A 19669-nucleotide genomic window follows, 5' to 3' on the forward strand; every position below is an offset into this window, starting at 1 on the left:
GATGTGTGGGTCCTGTGTGTGAGCCACTTTGAAAAACTTCCTGAGATGTAGGGGTCGATGTGCAGGTGGGTGTGTATGTTGTCAATACCAGAATGGGGAACGGTGCTGAAAGTCAATGAGAGGACAATGTAGGCTGTGTGGACCCCTTACCATCATCAGCTACCCTGGTAACTGTATCAAAGTAGTCCACCAGGTGTAGGAGCCATGGTCTGGCCCTAACAAGTCCAACCTGGGTGGCTTCAAAGGTCTGGAGCCCACCAATGTCTCTGTGAATGACTTCCATGATGATGTGCCCCATAGCCTTGCAGAACAGTCGAGTCAGGCATATAGGGCAATAGCCCCTCTGGTTCATTGTGGAGCCACCTGTGTGGAGTGTGATAACTGTTGCTGTGCACCATTCAGGGGCCACAATGTCTGATACAAGGCTATTAGTGAATCTGGTGGCCAAGTGAGGAGACATGTCATTCTGAGGTTTGTGGAAATCACAGCCTGGGATGTTGGATGGTCACATGGAGTCTGTGTTCCAGGCCTTAGAGAGTGCAGGTTGGAACTGTGCAGTTGTGACCGCAGGGACCCCGCAATGTTCCTGCATGGATTATGGCCCTGTAGGGAGTGAGAGGGTGTAAAGTTAGCATTGAACCCATCCACCAGGATGTTGCCAACATCACTCGGTTCTGTAATGTTCCTGAGTAACCGTTGTATGTCAGAGCAGATGTGAGTATTGCCATTGACTACTGACATACCTCCATAATGCTTTGTGGTACACCCTGGAATGTGTCGCAGTAATGTTTACGTAGCTAGGTTTGGAGGATGTGATAAGGGATCCCGGAGCCCTACTGAGGCTGACCAGTGAGCTACCCCACCCATGGGATTGTTCTCCACTTTGCAACAGCCCCCACCTTTTGTTGTACATTATGTCCATGGAACTGGACCCCCAGAGCGGCGTCCATTATCTGGTGGGTACCATCATGGCTCTGTTTGGAATAGCATGATCCATGCAGTAGTGTAAGTGCTAATGAAGTGCACTGGGGTATGTTTCAACATTTGTATGTGCATTGTCCATCTACACAGGTGTCATGACGTTTACTACTGCTGTCATAAGACATCTGTAGTAGGCGTTGTACTAATCTTGTACTGTGTATGCCATGAAGGGTGTGGTGCCGGGATGTGGATAACAAGGGTGATTAGCATATGTTCGGAAACTACCAACGAGGGGATAACCACAGGTGTGGAACAGCAGTGACATGTTGGTAATGTCCATGTCTAGGATATTGTTGGTCTTGGTGGTAATGTGTATGGGTTGATCCAGCCGAGTGGAGGTTATGAATCTTGGACAGCGTTGGCCTAATGTGTCGGTACATGAGTAGTTATCCCAGTTAAGTGTGGGGTAGTGTCAGTCGCACATCAGTAGTACATGTCTGAACCCTACTGTCCAGTACACCAGGAAATGAGGACTGGTAACCATGGGGTATGTTGTTGAATTCGTAGCATGTTACAATGTGTATAGCAGTTCTGGCCACAGTTAGTTGCACGTGGATCACCTCTGATGCATTATGCTAAGTAACCAGCCAGGAGGTGTGTACAACATACTGAAATATGGACACACCTCAACCGTGGGTGTTCTGGTCCAGGTTACATGACTGAAAGGTGTGGTCTGCGTATAACCTGTCAGTGCAGGTTTGCTCTGCAGAGCCTAGAGGCAGGTCCCAATCACTGCAGAGATATTGAAGTGGTCCATTATAAGGAGTGCCATGCCTGCATGAGTCAGAGATGATGTCAAGCATTGAGTCACATGACCCCATGTTTTGCTTGCCTGTTCCCGTTCTGGTGGTGAATGTTATTGGAAACTGTGCAAAACAGGCAGTATAAGAGCAGCAACAGCCTTACATGTTATCTGTACTCCCAGGGCTGACAGGTGCAGGTCATCTGTGCCAAAGCATCATGTTTTGTTGACCATGTCATTCAAAGCGGACAGATACTGGACGCCTGTGGAATGACAGCAGAAGTATAGGCAACTGTTGAAGTGAAATAGTCAGTTGTTGTACAGTGGTATCTAGTCTGGATGAATGCAGAATGCTCCCCAGGGCTTGGCCGATACCTTCTGGGCTACAAGACCGGAGAGCTATTGCATGTCCCTGCACATGTAGTCTGGGAAGTTGCATCTCAGGGCAGTCACACTAACATGGAGAATGACAGTCAAATTGTACCTGGTGAGGTGTGGCATGGGTGCATAGGTTATGTTGCAGAACCAGATACCCAACAGCTAGATGTGTTTAATTATCACCTTGTGTAGCCTGCTGAGTGGGACATCAGTGTGACCGCCTACAGAGTCACCTATGACTGGTGTGTTGGGTATGTTATAACACCCTATCGGCTGTATTTGATGGGCACACATGAGTCTGTGGGCTATAAGTAATTGTTGTTGTGTTTGGTGATGGGGGCTGCCTCTGGTGCCTACACAGAGTATGGAGAGGTTCTGCAAATGTCGTACTCATACTATGTGTGGCCTGTGGTGGTGGAGATCTTGTGAGACTATGTGATGAGTGGGGTGTGTTGCAAATGTTACACGTCCCCACATGAATGTCAGGTACAGTCTGGGTTGGTGAGAGCATTACCCCCAGCATGGCAACATATGTGCATCTCCCACAGGCTGTAGTGTCATATGTTGGGAGGTGAGCATTGACTGTGTACATGAGACAATTGCTCTATTGCCACATGTTCACCATATTCATCATATAGACAGGCAATAGCACTGGTACGTGACAGTTGGACATCCCTGTATATTCAACCATGTCTCACAAGATATGTGTGTTATGTGTGTACAACAGCTGTTGTACTGTAAGCAAGCTGGAAATGTAAGGACAGACAGTGCACTTGTAAGAAATGAGTTGGAATGGGTTCTATAGTAATTAGTAGCTCATGAAGTGCTCACAAGTTCTGAACAAGTACTGAGCATGAATATGCAATACAGATAGGGTGTTGGATAATATCAACCCACTGCAACCCACAAGTGGAGACGACAGTCATAACTGGAGGCACTGCACTATTACCCTGCTGAGTATGGTCTGCAAGTCTATGAACCTTTATCAACGTAGATGTTAGCAGTACAGATGTAGATGACAGTACAGATGATTTCTCACTACATAGCATACCTGTGACAGGTCATAGGAAATCATCACCCATACCGTGTTCCAGCTACACTGAGTATACTAGATGTACCTTTGTATGTCACAGGAGTGTTCTACCAGTGGCCTGTTGACAGAATCAACACTACAAAAGGTGTCAGAGTGACATGTGCATATCATACCAGTGGCAGCTACAGTAAAACAGGGTTAATGTTTTGTACTCCCCCCTCATTGTAGCCCATACCACACAGACAAATGGGAGGCATCTGTGTATATATGGATGTGAATGGCCATGACCTAGGAGCAATAGCTGTCTCAGTGTTGTGGACAACATACAGAATGGGCTTTGTGGGTGAGGTGTGTAACATATGTGCACAATCTGAAAGCTGATAATAGCATTGTCACCGCTAGATGAATAACCCTGCACCCATTAAATACCACCTAGGCAGCAGTCAACATTATGGATACTGTGTAAGGGATGGTGCTGTGCAGTTCACCTCCAGGCCTATTAGGTAGTCATACAAGGCACCCATGTCATGACAGAGTGCCGTCCATGAGCATGGAGATGATTGGACAGGCATACTCAGCACTCGGGTGACCAATATTGGATCACATATCACCTTTAAGGGGTATTGGCCATGTGTGGATGGGTGATACCAGCCTTCACAATCCTCACCTCCACTATGCAGCATGCTGGCTACCTTGCATAAAGACATGTGCTACACTGTGATGTTGGACATGCTACATGTACATATCCTGATCTGAAAGACATACGTCATGGACAGCCACCGTCCTACTACAAGGATCGCCACATGCTGGACAGATCCCTGTGCCATACATGTTATATACTCCCGCCATACCATGCAACCCTGTCCATCAAAGCTGCACATGTCATCTCTGTCATACATGGTGTGATGACCACATGGTAGATGTATTATTAACTGTCTGGATCAGTAATGTGGCACTGATGCACCTCACGGTGGCAAAATGGCTGTCAGATACAGCTAGGAAACCTTGCCCGCACATGCTATAGTTGATAACCATCCCTGCAAATGACGTCTGGCTAGCCATTGTCCCATGCCTATCACATGTGCAACACAGGCGATCCATGGCAGGATGTTGAACTGCTGTACAGTGCCATGTAGATGTATATGGCAAAACACATGCATGTAAAGGTTCCGTGCGTATGTGTACATTGTCACTGCTCATGTACATTAAGGCATTGTATGTGTTGATATGTGACATATACACAGCATCAAGGCAAACAGCATCACTGTGGACACATCCAGGCATGTGCTGACAGGTAAGAACACCAGTACAGGCAAATAGATATGCCCACATCAAGACAGAATTTACATGGAGTATGAACAATGTAATGAGGTGACACACATATATGGTGATGATATCCAATGCATAACATGTGTTACATGTGTGACACAAACATGTCAGTCATGTCAGTGTCATGACGATTTGCAAAGATAACTGTGCAGATGTACTAGATTTAATACAAATGTATGTGCAGCTGTATCTCTGTACATCTCTGTGATACTGTGACCTGTCACCATCATTATATCTTCCAGATAATGCCTCGTTCACACCTGCCAGCGTACAGCCACCAGGAGGATGATGTCCTCATCCCATACCTCCATGAGAACTATGAGGTGTTGTTCAGCCATGTGCCACAGCATGCTCAGCAGTGTGATGACCTGTGGCAGGACCTTCGCAGGAGGGTTAATGATGTGGGTGGCCATAACTGCTCCTACCAGCAGGTGCGCAGATACTGCACGGACTTGATATGACATGCAAAACAGCGTGCCACTGCAATCACCAGGGAACAAGGTGGAACAGGTGGTGGGCCACCAACCCAGCCCCCACTCACACACACCAAGGAGCTACTGGCCAGCCTGGGGACACCCTCAGAACAGCAAGTACAAACACTAGCTGCCATTGTGGAGGTGGGTGTCTCCCAATCAACGAGCCTGGAGTTGCCTGGTAAGTCACTACTGCACATATGACTATTATATCCCATTTAGTTGCATGTGTCACTGTACAATATGTAATGTAACATCATATGCAAGGTATGTTTACACACATGCTGCATACTATAGTATGCTACCCTGTATATGCACACATATGCACACTATATGCTATTGTACAGGTAAAATTGTTAACATGCACAGCGCACCCTGTGGCTGTCATACAGTCATGGATAATGTTCAAACTGCTGTGTCACCCATATACAGATACCTCTGGCATGCTGCACAGACATCAGTCCGTTGCAAGTGAGACTGTCATCAGTATCAGGCATGTTAATGCATATATCTATTCGCCATGTGGCCAGTTATCACATGTACACATGATGTATGGTCCAGTCACTATATACAGGTCGCATCTCCCATCATTCACACTGGCTGCCCATGTGCAATATATACAAACAAAATGAAACACCGACATGAAACCACAGTATCTGTCATTGCTACATTTGTGGACAGCTGTGCATACAACGGTGGAGGTGTTGTTCAATGTAAGCATATGTACTATACATTGGAACAACACATGTGTGGTACGCAAACAGTACCACACAGTGAGCTGGGATATGGACAGCCCACAGGAGTCACCATTATGTTATATGCCCCTGCAATGGGTGCACACATTGTGATGTGCCATCTGACATGTCCCAGACATGTAGTTTCCTGGCTGCAGTATTGTCATACTATCCCATAATACATACCCCACATACCAAACATACGACCTGTTGTCTGCATAGCCCTGTGGACGGTGACATGTCTGACATCTATGGGTGTATGTCATATGGGACTACACAGACATGTGAGATAGACGGCCATCACACAATTTGGCCAACACATGTTCGCACATGGCCATGGAGGATGGCCAGAGACATGTAGCCACACAGTAGATGTGATGTGTATACATCCTGTTGCACATTGTCCACACATGGTCCAACTATAGCCTTAGTTGACAGATTATACAGTTGATGTGGTACACTGGACATCCTAAAAGCCTGTGCACAGCTAGTGGAGGTGTCACGTAAGTTGACCATATAAGATGTGTTGAACATCACAACTGTGTCATAGCATGACAGTAGTCACCTGTACAGCTTCCACAGACATTGACACCACATCAGGCCACAGATACCTTACATTTCCCTTGCTGCTGTAGGACATCACCGTCAGCCATGCACCTCGTGTGTGTGGTGCATCAATGTCATGTGGGACATGGTGTATTGACAAGTCTGCCATGTGTGTACATGGTTGCCAGGCAGCTAAGACTATGTAGTAGTTGTGCAGGGGTGTCATCCGTAGAACTTCCAGTGACCTGTCACATGACACAGCATGGTTTGGTGTGTATACACCTCAGCAACGTGGGTCACAATCCACAGTTATATCATGTGTATGCACGCAGTTATGGCTATGCAATGTGTGCATATTACACACTGTATAGCAAAGTAGATGCCTCATGATGCCATGCAATGGCACAGTGTCTGTACTTCACACTGTATAGCAATGTAGACGCCTCACACTACCCTTCCATTCTCATGCAAATTTGCTAAACATGCACTCTATCTGTAGGGCATACAGACAGCACTGCAATGTGATGCCCATTACAATGCTGTACATGTGTCAGGACACCATTGTGTCAGACATGTATGCATGTCACTGCACACGTCAGCAGATTACATGTCATGGTCACTTCAGCCATGTGTACTGTTAACCTGTACTGGTCCACATGGTGTATCACAGGGATGCATGCTTACTACCATGATTGTGTGAACTGCATGGCTACTGATATGACACCTGCTTGCTGTTGTGTGCAACACAGGGAGGTATGCTAACTACCACTATTAATGTCTGAGCTGCATGCCGTCTGCTGTATCACATGCATGCTGCATGCCATCTGTCAAATCACATGCAGGGTGTGTCTGTGTGTGTGTGTCTGTGTGTGTGTGTGTGTGTGTGTGTGTGTGTGTGTGTGTGTGTGTGTGTGTGTGTGTGTGTGTGTGTGTGTGTGTGTGTGTGTGTGTGTGTGTGTGTGTGTGTATGTGTGTGTATGGGTCTATTGTAATGAAATGTCTTTCTTTGCATTCACAGGTTATGTAGGTGCATTACCCTCCTGCAGTCCATCTAATGTTAGTGTCCCCACAGATACTAGCAGTGATGAACATATGCATGAGGTACAGGCAGGGTTGTCAGGGGCTGAATCTGTGCCAATGGTTACCATCCCAGCTATGTTCCCCTCTTCCCCGCACACAGTTCTCATGCCAACACATACCCCATCACCAGTGGCCATAGAGGAAGGACAGTCAACATGTGTTAGCTTGGAACAGGAATGTGTGGTGGCTACAGAAGGTGTGTCTCCACACCATGGTGTCAGTGTAATGACTGCAGATGTGCCACACAGGCATGTGGCCAGTGCTGCTCATAGGAGGACCTCTGGCAGACATGCACCTGCAGGACAGAGCGCAGCAGCTGGTGTCACCAGATGCATGTTCCAGACTGTAATGGCAGCACAGGCATGTGCTGAACGGCAGAACAGAGAAGGGCAGAGGCTTCAGAAGGCTGCTATCTGTACTCTAAATGACAACATCCAGGCATTGGCAAATGCTCAACAGCAGATTGCTGATGTTCTGGACAGGAGATTGGGTGACATGTTCGGAATCCTTGACTGTGGCATGGCAATCCGTGAGCGTGAGCTGTCTGTGCTGGAACATCTGGTAGGAGTGAGGCATAGACCATGTGGATGTAGGCCAGCTACACCACCTAGTGCAGGTCAATGTGAACGAGCCAGCTCACATGCCCGCTCCCATAGTGCCGGTAGCAGTAGCAGTGCAGCTGGTGCTGCGCTGTCCACACCAGGGCACAGCAGGCCATGTGGACATGGCCCTGGACGTTCCCACTGGGGACACAGTTCCAATGGACATGTGTCATCAGACAATAGCCAATCTGTACCTCCGCCTGGTAGTGCCCGTGCAATCCCTGGCAGGCACAGGTCACGAGGCCATGGCCTGACACAGTGAGCTGTACATCCTGGTCTGTACAATCTAGTGCTGTCAATAATACCCCTGTGTAGGCCTGGCAAAAGGCAGAATCCACAAATGTCATTCACATACGGATTGCTGACATGTGTGTGATACACACACCACCCCTGCCTACGTCATGCTTTCCACACTGCAGTATGTGCAGATCTCTACAACAGTGTACAGGGGTGTGTAACAATTGGGATGTATTCCCCACCATATGTGGCATATATGGTCACACAAGCAAACACACATGGCAGTACTGTGAATGATACACCTGCTATATGATGATACGTCTGAAAGACATGCAGCAGTATTGGCCGCATTATGTGTACCAACGCTACCTTCGGCAATTGTGTTGCTATATGCACATGGGAGGATGTAAGTGTTACTGGTGTCACATGACTTACAGTCAGTAACACCCGACCACTGTGTAGGTTTTATGTCTTCACCGTCAAGTAACAGTAACATAGCGTACTGTTTGCACATTTAATGGTAGGATGGCTTGTGACACACCTGTGAGCCGTCCCCGGCAAACATCCATCTGCAAAGGTGGATCACCACTTTATGTACACACATCCATCCATACCTGATGTACATCCTACCATACTGTCAGTATTTCACCATATACAGGTGTCAGTGATGGGGCTGCATTGCAACTGCATGTTGTAGATAGGCACAGATGAATTACATACATCAGCTACTGCACATGCATGTTAGCTGTATGCACACTACTACATATACATGTGTGTTGCTCCTACATGCCTGTCATGTAGTCATGTTGGTATGCATTGCAATTGGTGGACATGTGTATGACATACATAACACATGGACTGTTGTATGATATGATGGGTGTCATGGGTAACTAGTACAGAGGGAATGTTTCATCAGTCAACATTGCTACCTCATGTACTGTTAGCATTCATCAGCCATAGACCTACCTTCCATGTGCATGCGTGTGATTGCTGTAGCCACTTGTCTGCACGGAGGACAGCAAAAGCTATGCTATGTACATATGTGTTGTGTGTGTGGTTCATGCACATATCCACTGCGATTACATGTATGTCATATCCAAACATGTGTGTTCTTTGGTGTACAGCGACAGTCATCTGTCACAGCTGTGTAAGACCCAGGGCCCCTGTTATGTGTAGAGCCAACCTGGTTATGTACAGTGGTATCATTGCATTGCATAACACATGATGGAACCCTGTCAGTACATGTGTAGTCTGCACAGTTGCTGTAGACCTATGTACAGTCCACTGGTCATGAGTCACATGGTGTTGTGGTAATGTATGGATGTGGGTTGCTGGTCCAAGGACATGGTGATGGCTGAGGGCTACATAGTAGAATGTGGCGTTTACCTCTGTGATCTGCACCTGAGACATCTGTGATGGCTCTTGAGTGTGTACTGGTCAGTACATGTGAGTGGCCTTCATGTATGTGGGAACAGTAACACCATACTGTGCCCTTCCATGTTTAGAATCCGTGTGCATGCAAGACAGCCCTTTGCTACTGCTAAGTGTGTGAACATGCCCAGTACACCATTGTGTAGATGGACACACAGTACATTCCAAACTGTGCCCTTCTGTGTTTAGAATCCGTGTACATGCAAGTCAGCCCTTTGCAACTGCTAAGTGCGTGAGTATGCCCAGTACGCCATTGTGTAGATGGACACACAATACATTCCAAACTGTGCCCTTCTGTGTTTAAAATCCATGTGCATGCAAGATAGCCCTTCGCTTCTACTAAGTGTGTGAGCATGCCCAGTATGCTGTTGTGTAGATGGACACACAGTACATTCCAAATGGACGTGTGATACTAAGTGTGTGAGCATGCCCAGTGACACCTTGTGTCGGTGATGTACCTCTGTGTATGGGTATGGCCACTGACATCCTGTATAGCGATGGTGGTCATCCAGGCAACAGATGTCCATACCCCACGTCAGGATGGACGACTACATTGAACACACTGTTTGACTGTCTTGAAGGGTGTACTGTCTGTGGCGCATCTCATATCTATGTACTGTTGTAATAGTGCTCCGTAGATAGGCAGTTGTCCCACTCACAACACTGCCATGGGTTTATCTACGTCTACCTTGGGACAGTAATATGCTTTTAGACTGCTCACTCTCTATACATTCCCTATTGGTGTCTTTGCCTTTGCGGATGATGTCATCCACCTAGAAGATTGTCTCTGGGAGTGCTGTGTTCCAGTAATCTCGGTAGTGCGTTCTGTAACTGCGTAATGCTGTAGTATGATAAGGTAGTTAGGTGTATGTTCGACTCGCTGCCCTGTCAAGTGTGTGTGTATGTGTGTGTGTGTGTGTGTGTGTGTGTGTGTGTGTGTGTGTGTGTGTGTGTGTGTGTGTGTGTGTGTGTGTGTGTGTGTGTGTGTGTGTGTGTGTGTGTTTCCAGCTGCCTGGGGACAGAGTAATGCTTTTAGATGGCTCACTCCACATACATTCCCTATCGGTGTCTTTTTCTTTGCGGATGATGTCATCCACCTAGAAGTATGCCTCTGGGAGTGCTGTGTACCAGTAATCTCGATAGCGCATTCTGTAACTGCGTAATGCTGTAGTGTGATAAGGTAGTTAGGTGTATATTCGACTCCCAGCCCTGCCAAGTGTTTTGTGTGTGTGTGTGTGTGTGTGTGTGTGTGTGTGTGTGTGTGTGTGTGTGTTTCCGGCTGCCTGGGGACAGAGTAATGCTTTTAGATGACTCACTCCACCTACATTCCCTATCGGCATCTTTGCCTTTCCGGATGATGTCATCCACCTAGAAATATGCCTCTGGGAGTGCTATGTACCAGTAATCTCAATAGCATGTTCTGTAACTGCGTAATGCTGTAGTGTGATAAGGTAGTTAGGTGTATGTTCGACTCCCATCCCTGCCAAGTGTGTGTGTGTTTCCGGCTGCCGGGAGACAGAGTAATGCTTTTAGACGTCTCACGCCACATACATTCCCTATCGGCGTCTTTGCCTTTGCAGATGATGTCATCCACCTAGAAATATGCCTCTGGGAGTACTGTGTACCAGTAATTTTGATAGCGCATTCTGTAACTGCGTAATGCTGTAGTGTGATAAGGTAGTTAGGTGTATGTTCGACTCCAAGCCCTGCCAAGTGTGTGTGTGTGTGTGTGTGTTTCCAGCAGCCTGAGGACAGAGTAATGCTTTTAGGTGGCTCACGCCCCATACATTCACTATCGGTGATTTTGCCTTTGTGGATGATGTCATCCACCTAGATGTATGCCTGTGGAAGTGCGGTGATGCTGGAACTGGGTAGCACCTTCTGTTACTGCATAATGCAGTAGTGTGGTAGACTAGACAGGTGGGTGCTTGATTCCAAGGCATGGCAGGTATGTGTGTTTGGCAGTTATTCCGTATGTGTTGGTATCTGTGGGTGGCTAGCTGCGGGATGTGTTCAGTGTGTTTTGTTGCTGACTTATATAGTGTCCACAGCCTGCACCTGCATATTCTGCCAAGACACTGGGTTGTCAAAACATACATTCACCAATAGGTCTGGTGAGTAACTGTCAGCAGCTCTACTCTTACACTTGATATGGTCTGACCCGTGTGACGCAACATAACACATGTGCCTTGATAGTAACAACACTAAATGATGCAGGTGGCACATGTAGTTTCCTTTTCATTCCTGTATAATGCATTGCTGTCATGTGGTCCACTGTTGTGATATAAATGCCATATCTACATATGTATGTACATGTATATGTGTGTGTATATATATATATATATATATATATATATATATATATATATATATATATATATATATATATATGTATATATATATGTATATATGTATACAAATAATATATATGATACATGTAGATGTAGTGGTGGACATAGATGTGAACATATATGTCTGGGGACATCAGCACTATTGAATGTTCGTGCCGGATGATCTGTACATGATAACCTGGGATCTATGTATATCTGCCATGGCATGGTTGTAATGCACATCGTCTGTAGTGTGCAGGGCCATGGGTTGTAGTCGTGTAGACACCAGTTATTTTGTTGCTGGGAAGACCATGGGACATCGAATATGATGATAGTAAGGCACCTGTTACCAGTTGTGTATGGATCTGAGTGACACTGAGCAGTGGTTATTAATTTGGAGGTTCGGTATGGGTCATATAACTATTCATTAGAAGACTACACTATGCAGATGAGGTTTACTATAGTGTATCACATTTATCACCAGGGTGTGCTGCTGGTCCCTGGAGTGTATGTGTGTAGTCAGTCGGGTGCAGGTCTCAAATATAGTTGACAGCATGGGAGGGGGGGTCAGGCATACTGTACGTACATTGCAGTACTGTGAATCGGGAGTGCTCCTGCCTTAGCACACCTAAGCTAGGGGTGTGTCTATACCTGCCTGGTGACATTGGGAGGGATTACAGCAGTGGTGGGGAAGTCAGGGTGTACAGGCTGCACAAACAGGTGTTGATCAGCACAATCAGCAGATGACATGGCCAGCCCGCACATGAACAGTACGTTAATGCGAGCAAGCAGCATACACACAGGTTTCGTTCACACTCTACACTACCGGTGTATACCTGCAGGGACATTTCACAACACAGTCCAACCAAATGACATGGGCTGCAGCAGGCAACATATACCAACATGTGCAGTAGGCTGGGGCAGTGAGGATGTGTATGCTGCCGAACAACTGGGGTGACTTAAGACTTTATATACCTAGGGTGACTTATCAGGGGCTACATGGGCTGGGGATGTTGGAGCACTATGGGGTGGACAGAGACCTCCTACAGCAGCTTGTTGACCTGTGCCTGCCACACCTGACACATCAAACAGGCCAAGGGAAACACATCACAGTGGATACCATGGTATGTGTTGGCCTAGGTGTACTAGCCACAGGTACCTCACACAGCACAACTGGGGATATCATGGGTATCTCACAGGCATCTGCATCTAGAGTACTGCACCAGTTTACAGACGCCATGTCAACACATGCTAGTGAGCACGTACATGTCCTCAACACACATGATTAGTAGACCAGCAATATACATCTGTTCAACCACATGGATGACTACCCTTGGGTAAAGGGTGCTATAGCCTGCACACACATACACTTCGTAGCACCACCCGGCGAGTGGGGTAGGGCCTACAGTCACTGCAGGGGCATAGCCTCCAACAGCTAAGCCATATGCGATGGCCAGGGCATGAGATTGAATGTGTGTGCTGTCTGCCCTGGAAGCTATGATGTGTCCGATATATGGCTTCTGACACAGGTGTAGCACACCAATGCCAATATGGACATCCCCTACAGTCTCCTAGTGGGGGATGCTGGGTAAACACTGGTGTCATGGCTGATGACACCCATCAGCAATGCACACACACCTGAACACTCACACCATACTGAGGCAGATGCACAGGCAAGACATATACTTGTGCATGTGTTTGAGATGCTCAGTTCACAGTTCTGGTATCCGGACACATCTGTTGGAGTTCTGCAGTATTCACAAGCTACATGTATACAAGTTGTTATGGTATTTGCTATGCTACACAATATTATCCTGCAGTAACAGTTGCAGCAGGAACAGCATGGGGCAGGGCCACACAGCCCAACACCACTGCCAAGGCCTGTACAGGCACAATGTGACTTGGTGAAGGAACTACCTGAGCAGGGCACAGTCGGTGAAAGCCCGTGCACAGTATGACCTGCTCTTGGCAAAGAGGCAACACAAGGCATATGCACTGACACAGTAGGTACCCACGTATTTTCCCTCTCTGACCCGCACACAGTACAATGGATGCCAAACATGACAGTACCTGTGCTCGGCCATGTATAGGAGGTGCACTGTGTGCATCTGACATAGGCAGCACTCCAGCACCGTCCTCAAGTCCGAAACACACCCAGTGTATGTCTATTGACCTAACAAGTGGCAGTTGTATTAGAATGTGTAGTTACCCATTGCTATGGTATGTATGTGAGCATACAAGTGACTGTGGTGGCCAAATGTTAGGGCAGCAGACAGTACACATCCATAGTGGCACCATGACCTCTGTAGCACATAAGGGGGTCACAGTGGTAGGCTGTAGTACACAGGGTGTCCTAACCCACTGCAGATTATGGGCTGACCATCATGTGTGTCCGTACAGCCCACACACGTTCCATGCAGCTGGACAGATGTGGACCAATACAGACAAATTATATATGATGGCCTATGGATATGCCCAATGAATGACCCCAACCCCCTAAGACACACACAGATGACAGCAGGCCAGGCAGTTTGATGTAGGTTGTGTAAGCTAGGACATCCAGCACCACTGCACTGGTAATTAAAGCTGGGAACTGACGTACCCTGGTATCCCTCCAACCAGCAATTTAGGTAGGTTCACACACTGACATGGAGAACCCGGCATACCAGTACAGTAGCGGCAGATGTGTACAACTGTTGGCTGTGCCCCCCCCGTCAAACCTACACATGCAAGAGTCATGTGCGCCACCCACAGTGCTGTGTAGGACTGTGGTTGTGGTTGGATGTCCCTCCACGCTATGCAGACATGTAGCAACTGTCAATCCCACATCACCATTAGATACCCTGCAGACACAGCATGACACCTGTCTGTGTAGAATGGAGGGGTTATCAACACAGTACTAACTATCTGGGCATGTGACACATGCAATACAGTTGACCATACTTGGCATGCTCATACACATGACGGTATGATGGTAATGTCGGTTGACAACATGTGTAACAGTCATATTGGGCATGCTCACACACTGAAATACAGGAATGCCAGGCATGCATACACCAGTGGTCCGAACATATCTGCCAGTGCATTGCTATACTGTTGGATGTCTGCACTGTATGGTGTGCGTGTGGTCTATTGTACATATGCCATGGTCTATTGTTAATTCACATGAGCTATGTGCGCAGGGTACTTCTACCATCACGTGTATAGGGCGGTTCTTTGTTTGCAGACAGGCTGACGCCTTTGGATACAGACTGGGTAAGGCACATTCCAGCAGGTGAGAGCAGCTGTGCGTGGGTTTGCACAGTGTTAAGCACTGCTGACCTCTGGTCACAGCACCTTATACATGTTTAGATTCCACATTTCTTTGACAGTGCACTACTGGCATACTGGTAGACAAACACGCTTACAGCCATTCGCTCACTGACATTTCCGCTTACATTTGTCACTCATGCTGGGTGTGTGCTATCCCTTGTGATGCGTATTACATCGGACTACATGACTACAGTATTGGGCATGTGTGACCATTTTGCGATGGCAGGCATTCAACTGTACAGACTCGTCGGCTTGTCCAGTGACGTAATCATATTATATGCGTGTTCCTCATATGATCTGCTCCCATCTGCCTGATACATGGGAACCAGTACTCTGCAATGCTGAAATGTGACTTGAGTTTGTTAACACAGCTGTCTGCCGACTCATGCTACCGCATACCTACTACACGTTGCCCACCTTTCAGATTGCACGACAGGAGACTGTAGGAGTGACACCTTTCCCACTTTGCATGGAACAGTTCCTCATCACGCATATCTCATGTGACAATACCAGAACTCTCCACCAATCAGGGACACATTTCTACAGAATCAGGGACAGGTCAAGAAAAATCAGGGACACTTTTACAAAAGTAGTGCTATTAACTTGAAACATTGACAGAATCAGAGCATATGACTTAATACACATATTCTGAAGTAACAGTTGTTTATAACTCTTACTTATTGTCATTAGTCAGTAAGTGTAATTCCCCACCTTTCCTTCAACAGCCACTAATTTTAGGAGGGATTAAGAGGGACAGAGTTAAACTTTCAGTCAAACTCAGGGACGTACCTGAAATTCAGGGACAGTTGAGTGGTATGGACAATACTCTAGCCATTGCAACTGTCCTGATCATTGGACATTCTCATGTTGTACGTGTCTGTACTGGTTGCTTGTTACAGGTCTTGTATACCTGACACGTCGATATGTCATATGTAATAGCATAAGCAACTTTACTGCTGCTAGACTACGCTTTGATTTGTTCCAATATGTATATTTCTGTACTATGCATGGCTGTAGGTATGTTCTGCCCTGGTACATCTGACATTTCTACAGATCAGGTTCCACTTTGGCCATTCAGAATGGTGGTGGCCCTATAGACCCTATATGTAAAGCTATCACATTTGTCAAGGCAACACATACCCACAGCCAGTAGTGAATGGACGACTTCCATGGTTTGCATACGTTAAGGTTATTCATGTAGCATTATAATTGATAATACTGTTTCCTATTACATGTAGCTGTTACTGATACAACAAATTGATGTCTGACACCACTACACACACTATATAGCCTCCATTCCCGAACTCACAGGCCATGTGCCATAACTATCATTTTGCAGGACACAACTGCCCAGACGGGTGTGTCCCTCGCTGGCGTACAGGTGTTGAACCTCTTCTATTATGCTATCATCTACGTAAGGTGGTCAGCAAATTATGTACTTTCTGTCAGTAGCAGAACTCACATACCAATTGGTGTGAATGAACACTGTATCAGGGACAATGCATAACACCCTGTGGGACACATTTACACGATTGATTCTATTAACCAGAGACATTCACAGTCACAGAGCATATGTATTCATTCACGTTTGTCGAGGTACATGCTGTTTATGACTCATACATGTTGTCATCTGTCATTACCTGTATTCCGCCACCTGTTCACCTAATATCACTAGTTCAGGAAGTGTTTAGTTGGACTTTGTTACATTCTGATACATAACTATGGATGTCCATGCTAATCAGGTACATGGCACTGATTTGGTCCCTATGCATTCCCGCGATGGTTTACAGACTATCCAGTAGATGTGCTCTTCATGTTTGGGAGGTATAGCTGTCTGCTATGCCCACATAGGAATATTAATGACTTCCACTGGATGGGCCTACTAAATCTCTGCAAACCAGCACCTGCACACTTAAGCCCATTAATGCATACCCATGGTCCACCTACCTGGCACCCCTCTACAGCAGTCGTGACAAATACATACTGCGAGCGCAGCTGGGGTATGAGTACAACCCTACACATTGCCCACTCTCCCCGTCTTGGGACACATGTCGTACGTTTTGTCAACCCATGTATTATCACACTTTCACAACCTACTGTTCCATGTACACCGACATACTGCTCGTATTGATGTCAGCAGATTCACATGAACGATGAATTTTTGGGGTCCCGCAAGGTACACCATTATCCATGTTTAAAGTGTAGACCTTACAGAACTCTCCCACTGGTACTTTCCTACCGGTGTTTTGGACAGCGGCAGTGTATTGATCTGTATTGCCTGTCTGTACGTCTGCCTGGCCTAGCTGGGTGATGTGGAGGGTACAACATTTATTTATTGGATCTCCCAGTCACATATGCCTGGGCTGTAAATATGTTACCTCTAACTGCTGTGAAGTAAGCTATTTATGTACATGTGTATATCTACAATGACATATATATTTTGTTTTGTGTGTATGTGTTGATATCAGTACCTGTTGTTTGTGTATATATATATCTATCTATATATATATATATATACATATCCATAGTATATCCTTGTGTGTGTATATATATATATCCATATGAATATATATGTGTATGTAAATTAATATAGATATATGTATATATATGTTTTTATCTATATATACATCTGTGTGTCTGTTAATCTATATATTTCCCGGACATGGACACTTACACATGCGTATTGGGTTTTATCTCTGCTTCAACAGCATACTATTGCCTTAGTCATTATGACACCGACACTTCACTCCGGTGAACTTGTGCTCAGTATACTGCACATTATGCAGCGGACAGATGTCACACGTTTTTCATGTCTGGGGTGCCGCTGCTAAATGGGATGTGATACAGTGTCATTCGACCTATTACTTGTATGCGCAGCCTATTATTCCTGCTACTGTGTTTGTTTCTGTGAACATTCGTATTATTACTGTTGATAGGATGTGTGTTTGTGTTACTGTGACTGTACGTCAACATATTGTTGTCTTCATGTAGTTGTGTCTATCTGCTTTTCCTGGTTTGGGGTTGTCACAGCAGAACTCCATTCCGCTCATGGGTGGCGTATAGGTTTTATATGCCGGGCTGCCAGCCCTGACGCACAATGTCCAGCAACGATACACCCATTCACGCATGTCTCCATGCAAACGACGATCTATCTGGGAATCGCACCTATGTACTAGCTGACCTCCATGGGCCGCTCCATTGCACCTAGTGCAACATACCCTAGCACTCCCGTGTCCATAATCGCATATCCATAGTTTCTCCTGCGCACCCGTGTTGATATTCCACGCATAACAGCCATTATACACCTGATATCGCAGCCATGACACACCTTTACACATTGCCCTCTCATGAGCGTTGGGGCCCTACACACAATTTGTACCGCCTCGTGTATTCACAGGCTCACCATCCATTCATATTTGCACATATGTGCCTTTCCTGGTGTTATGGATTACGAACGATTTGTGGGTTACAAGTGTAGGTGGTCGCAACATGTACTACATTCCGTCTGTTTACAATATTGACGTAGCACTTCAATGATGTTATGGCCACTGGTATAACCCTGCCTCTGGTGTGAAGAGCAGTGCTCTACTCACACTTTTGCAGCTTTATGTGACATACGCTGCTAGCACTTCATAATTCCTTACTTACTCTGAATTCCCTTCATAACCCTTATGTTTGCTTTATATATATATATATATATATATATATATATATATATATATATATATATATATATATATATATATATATATATATATATATATATATATATATATATAGATAAATATGTAGATATATCATTGCATATTTCTGTTATGTCTGTGGATATTTATCTATACACACATCTATCTATCTATATATATATAAAAGTTACAGCTGTACAAGATAACATACATTTGCTATGCTAATAGCTGTGTACAACTGTGCAGGCACACTTGCCTCTACTTATTCTGAGTTACATATGTTTACAGGCACTTCTTTGGGATTACATGTGTCTTATTCCTTATGAAAGTACCACTTTGATGGAAACCGGTTAATGGACCCATGCGAGCCAAGTCACCTTTTCATGTATAAATGTTGGCTTTACAGAACAGAGGCATTCATTACACAATTAATATGTGCTATAGTCGTACTGGAACCGGGAATGCCTTTGCGTTGGGCGGATGCTGTAACCACTACACTACTGGTGTTCTGGCTCATTTATATGCATACCCATGGTTCATAGCTACTCTGACATACACCTCACTGCTTCCCTTACACAGCAGGCATCCATTCTCCTGCTGGGAAAACCACAGTACTACAATTAGGACATTCCCTTTTCCTACTGCTCTGGACCCTTGCTGCAAGTCTACTCACTCCAAAAATATTCAGAACTCCTACGCTTATAGTCCTTGCACATACATGTGCTTGATAGTCAGAATGTTCATGTGCTGGTCCAGGTTTAGGCTTGGCTGACTGATG

This window comes from Protopterus annectens, chromosome 1.part0 (assembly GCF_019279795.1).
Source record: "Protopterus annectens isolate FY-2018-M chromosome 1.part0, PAN1.0, whole genome shotgun sequence".
In the NCBI taxonomy this organism is placed as follows: Eukaryota; Metazoa; Chordata; order Ceratodontiformes; family Protopteridae; genus Protopterus; species Protopterus annectens.